This window comes from Lactuca sativa, chromosome 7 (genome assembly GCF_002870075.4).
Source record: "Lactuca sativa cultivar Salinas chromosome 7, Lsat_Salinas_v11, whole genome shotgun sequence".
NCBI classification, from domain to species: Eukaryota; Viridiplantae; Streptophyta; class Magnoliopsida; order Asterales; family Asteraceae; genus Lactuca; species Lactuca sativa.
The window spans coordinates 41649310-41655624 of NC_056629.2; positions in this window are offsets into that span (position 1 = coordinate 41649310).

Sequence of the window (6315 nt, forward strand, 5' to 3'; positions counted from 1 at the left end):
ATGAAAGTTGTAGATCTAGTCAATAGCTACATCTGGATATAAAATGCGTCGAAAACGGAGCTCATATGAAAAAGATATGAATTAATTAAAACAAACAAAACAAATCGCGTGCAACCGCGCACACAAATAGGAGGCGCGGAGAGCCTATGAGAACCCATAAGAACTCGCCACATGTCATTTCCAGTGGGGCCACATCATCACCCGAAAACTTGTGCGATGCGCACCTACTTTTTCGTATATAAATAGTAGTTGAAGTTCACTTCATTCCACACCTTTCCTCAATCACTATCTCGAGTTTCTCTCAACCTTAGCCCATTTTCCTTTAGTTTTTAGTCTTCAACGAAGCCAAGAAGTCCCTAGTACCCTAACAACTAATAGCTATCAAGCCAGAGTAGTGCCAGTATAATTTCCTGACTTCTGTCTAGGAAATCTGTCTAAGTTAAATTACACTCAGCTTTATTGTTGTGTAAATATATTTATATTCATAGTCATTATTATGAATTTATAAATAAGATTTATCTGTAATTTCCAATTTATTATATTGATTGATCTACTTACGATGGTGATGTCTAGACAAGATTTAGTGAGGTGTTTAAAGTGGGATTTCCATACAGTATATTGCGTATACCAAACAGACCCTAACTCATATATGATCTTACATGGTTGCTCCTTACTAGATAGATATTGATGTAGACATTGGGATTGTTGAGAAATCTAGACTATTAATTAGTCATAAGAAATGATTAACTAAGACTTAGTGATAATTGAACCTAGGTGACATAAAAGGAAAGGATAAGCGAAGTGTTGTCCAACTTTCCAGTCGTCCACTTTAACAAGTGAGTGCATAGTTACTTTCATCTTACACATAAATATGAAGTATTTAGATAATTAAAGTGCTATGTGTGCCTATTATCTATTATTGAAACCTTCTATGTTAGACGATCGAATTTATATGAGCTGATTTTATTTAACCATATATGTATTTTTTGTATACATATAATATATGGGGTAGTGAAGGGTAAAGAGAGATGAAAATAATAAAGAGAGCCCGTGTAACGCTCGATTCCAGGTATGAAATTGTTTCCATTTTGTTCATAAATTATCTTTGAACACAACGTGTTGAAGGCTTAACACTGCGTGGTGATATAGTTTTGGCGCACGAAGTTTAATGAGCCAACACGACGTGTTATGGTGTCTCAACCTGGCGTGTTGTCAGCTGAGAAGGAAACCATAATTTTAGGGTGCTGCACCTTATAGAATATCCTTAAGTCCCCAAGGGTTGGTCTCCTTACCATCCTCCATTGCCACTAAAACCCTAATTCATCCCATAAGATTTATTGGTGGTGTTCTTGAGCCTTGAGTGGATTATTGTGGTTATTTTGCTCATTTCTAAGGGAAGCTTGAAGATTTAAGGTTCTTAGCTTGGAAGGAAGTTCATAGATTCAGAATCTCTCCACTTGTTGCAATCTCTTTGAGGTATCAAGTTCATACCTTGACTATTAGATGTTTAGATCTCCTTAAGTCATGCTTTTGGTTTTTTTGGGTTGGAGAGTGTGAGAAGTCGTTTTGGGGTTTGTTATTCTAGATTTGAGTGGCATTGGACCCCTTCGAGCTTAAAGGTGTAAGCTTTATGAGAAGAATTGGTCCCATGCATGCATTAAGTTCCTCTTTAAGTTTAAGAGCTTCATTTAGGCATTCATAAACGTAAAGTTGGCAACTTTACGTGGTTTTCTAGCTCAAGGAGGTCAGATTTGTATTTTGGGGGCTTTGACTCATGAGTTAAGTGCTTATTGGTTAAGCCTTGTGATATTAAGCCTTAGGGTTTGAGTTTTGGACCCTTTTTTGGTAGTCCCTATGGGTAAAGTTGGAAACTTTACCCTTCTAAGTTCCAATTGGGTTCAAATATCAGCTTGAGAACTCTTAGAGGCGAAGGCAACGACTTAATGTATTAAGCTGCTGGGACTCGAGGAAACACGACGTGTTGGCTTGGATTTTCCTGCCTATGAGGATAAGGGGAAACACGGCGTGTTCAAAGGGAACCACGGCGTGTTGGGTCAACATGGGCTGTTAACCTTGACTTTTGACTTTTTTCTTTGACCAAGTTTAACCTATAAGGGGGTGTTAAGTTATTTTGAGTTGTATATAAGGAATTGTTACTATTTAGGTGTTGGGTAGAGCTGATATTCGGAGCCGGGACCTATTCAGTTATCGTTAAACATTCGAGGTGAGTTTCCTCGCTGGGTTTAGCGGGTCTACGACACCAAAGCCGACCCTTGATTAGTTACGTTGATATACTTATTGTATGTGTTGTATATGTATGTTTATTGGGCGGGGCCCGTTATGCGAGTGTGGGCAGGGCCCGTATCTCATTGGGCGGGCCCCATTATATGATATGTGTGGTATGCAGTATCTTGGGGAACTCACTAAGCTTTGTGCTTACGGTTTTTAGTTTATGTTTCAGGTACTTTTGGTTCCAAGGGGAAGGGCTCGAGTTGACTGCATCACACACACCATATGGATTCTGTTTATGGGACATACTCTTATTTTTATGATGTTTAACATACTTATTTTATTGGGATGTATGAACAATGTTTTGGGAATGTTGTTTAACTTAAATAAAAATTGAAAATTTTTGGTCATGTTTTTAGGATGTTTCAGACTTTTATAGTACTATCGGACTAGTAATGTAGTTACCTAGTAGGGTATGGATGATGACCACAGGCTATTCTAGACGAATCGGGTCAAAAAATGGGAAAGTACACAACTTATAGTTTGATCACTAATAACAAAATTTAATAGACATGTTTGGTCTCATATATGCATTAGATCTCTATTGCATAGTTGACCTTTATCACAACATATTTTCGATCTAATAATCTTGTTTGAAGATCTTGTGTAATTGGCTTACAACTTGGCTAAAGAAATCATGACTACACCTCGGCCATCAAAAGATAACACTAAATAGTTAGATGACCTTTATCTCACTAGTGCATACAAGAGACCTATGAGTTCTATACAAATAAGATTGCACATATTTGAGGTTTTTAAAGGGTATTTTAATGTTTTTATAAATATAGTTTAAAAAAATATTATAACATGGTTATTGCATGCATCCAAAACCATGGTATACTTTTATTTAAAATCACATTTTAATAATCTTCTTTTATAAAATCTAAATTATATATAATTGACGCGATCAAATTTTAGATTTAATAACTAATATTAAGTTTGGACGTGTAAACGTTAATGGACATTTATAAAACTTTTAATAAAACTTTTTTTTATATATATAAAATAAGGTTTGGAGTTTGATAAGTCTCTAAAATCTCAATTTTAAACTTATGTAATTTTAATCCCGAAATTTTTCGTTTACTACCGTTAGCTAGTTTTAAACAATAAAGCTTATTTTAGTTTTAAAAGTATTTTTACCATCTTATGTTCAAAGGTAAATTTTATTAAAGCAAAACTCATTGTAATGTTATTTATGTTCAAAATATTTTATACATGTGAAATGTAATTTAACAATAATATGAAATATCAACATAAATTTGAACAACATAAGCATGGAAAAAAATACATGCATAAACTAACCATCTAGTGATATTTTTGTGGGCCATCATAAAAATGGCAAGTGTATTCCTAAAAGGACATACAAGACCAAAAATCTTGTAATGTCTTCATGCTCCCACTTGCTTAACATCTTGATATAGAGTTTGAGAAACTTAAAGAAAACCAAGTTTATAAACTTTGATCTTCAAAATGGCCACCGTCTTCATTATTGTTACATTTTTATAAAAAAAAATTGTTTCTAAAACAAATTTATTACTTACAAAAATAAAATAAATGCAAACTATTTGTTTAATTATTACATATCATATGAATAATTAAATATTATAACCATTTTAACAAATCAACACAAACACATTCATAAGTGGTCCATGGCTAGTTTATGTACATCATATGCACACACACGCACACACAAATATATATATATATATATATATATATATATATATATATATATATATATATATATATATGTAACAACACTTTGTTTTTTCTAAAACAACTTTCACCCTAATAGAAAATGCATGTAAACTTTTGTCACTAAAAAATAACAATTATAAGTTGTCATAAAAAAATATATATGAATTTTCTTACAAAAAGAAAATCATCTTTTTTTTCCAAAGATAAAGATTTTAACATCTTATCAAATAATCTAGCCAAGTTTGTAAAAATGGTTCTTATATAAATTATTGGGTTTTATTCAAAAATAGTCTAAATATAGTGTCAAACTTGACATGATTAGCAATGGAATCAATTTTAGATTTGAATACACTAAAATAATTTTACCCGCCAATGATTATTTTGCAAAGCTTAGGAATATTAAAACAACCATAGAAAGGAATAAATTTACAACCTCTGAAGACTTTGGTCCTTTTGATAATTAGGAAGTTGATGAAGAAGGCTAACTACTCAAAGAAGAGTTTCTCTAGAAGTATCCACCAATCAAGAATCAACCACCAAAGATGTTATTCTTTACTTGTATAGTATTTGTTCTTAAGACTTAGAAGTATTTACCAAATATTGTTAGATTAAGGTGAAAACCATAACTAAATTGGTATAAAGCTACAAATAGAAGCAAAGTCCATTTTGGGTTACCCTTAGAACTAGTAATTGTGTAGAATGAATTTTGGAGAGATAAGTTGATTATTGGTTTATTATATGATTAATAAATAGAAATAAGTGATTTGTTAATATATTATGAGATTATTATATTAATTAGAAATAACATTGTTTAATTAACAATTAATCAGAAATTAGTTTAAATTAAGTTTGGGATTAATTGGTTTAATTAAAGGTACAAAGACTTAGGTTGTAACTGTTTAAAAGTTGAGCAAAAAAAGGCTTCCAGAACCTTCCAGATGTGCACCGTTTTTGTAGGAGCCCATAAGGGTTTCTGGAAGCCTCATGATGATAAAGATAACTCGATTAAATCTTGAATTTTGAAATATTATTATTTTATTCAATATTAGGGTGTCTAGAGTTTCCCTATCAACTATAAATAGGACCCTTAGGGTGCCTCATTTCCGTCTAACCTTTTACTAAGAGAATAGACAAAATTCTCCTCCCCTCTCCTCTTTCCTCAAGTCTTATTATTACTAGGATTTGGATACAAACCATTAGATGCATTATATTTATGGTACTTGCTTTCCAAGGTTTTTGAAGAGGGATTTGAATTGGTTATTTACTATAATAATCAAAAGGTATGTAAACCCTAACTCTCTTTCATTTTTTAAATTACCTAGGGTTTACTAGGGTTCTTGATGTTCACAGTTTATTGCTATCAGTAGAGATAACATAGATCCAAATAGGTTGCATGTGAACTTAAGAGATAAGTATTTTCTGCCTCATGTATAGATTTACAACCTATAAAACTCATCAGTGGTATCATAGCCATTGTTTTCTATTGATTGTGCATAAAATGAATATATAAAAAAAAATATGGTTTATAAAAAATAAACCCTAATCATAAATGTTTTTGATTTTGGCTAGGGTTCTTGAAACCCTAGCCTCCACCCTTGTATCAAAAATATGGCTCTAAGGTTTCCTTAGGGTTTATCTTGTTTCCTTAACTATTATTTTAAATGTCTTAAAATTTGAATAATTAAAACTTGATAGTGCTAACCCTAATTTTCGAAAATTAGAAGAGTTTTGGATTAGGATTAAATTTGAATTATTTTATTAATTTTTTTTAACTCAAATAACTGTTCAATCCCTAAATGATTTATATAATTTAATTAATTGTTTAGTTAAAAGATAAAGATAAATCATAATTGGTTTAATATTAATTAATTAAAAGTTTAATTCATATAATTAATATTTAAACCTTGTATTTTGAAAAGTTTTAAAATACACCTTATATATTAATAAAAATTTTAATTACTGTATGTATAATAAAAGTTAGTCAAATCAATAGTAGGCCTCATTCACGAAACTATGCTATTAAGAGGGTATAAGGAAACGACCTATAAATGATCGTTGGATGGATGTCCTTTTCACCCACCGCTCTCCTATATGGGGGAGGGTCGTTAGCCGAATGGGTTCGATATGACATAACCTCATTAAAAGTATAATGATATAAAGTACTAGAATCTTGATTAACATCCTACTCTAGTTACTTTAGGAAAATTGTGAAATTGTATACCAATCCATGAAAACGCACATCATTCTTTATATGTCGTTAGTGCATCGTGCATGACTAACCGACATACTAATTTGGGAATATAAAGTTGAATGATGGTGCAAATCATA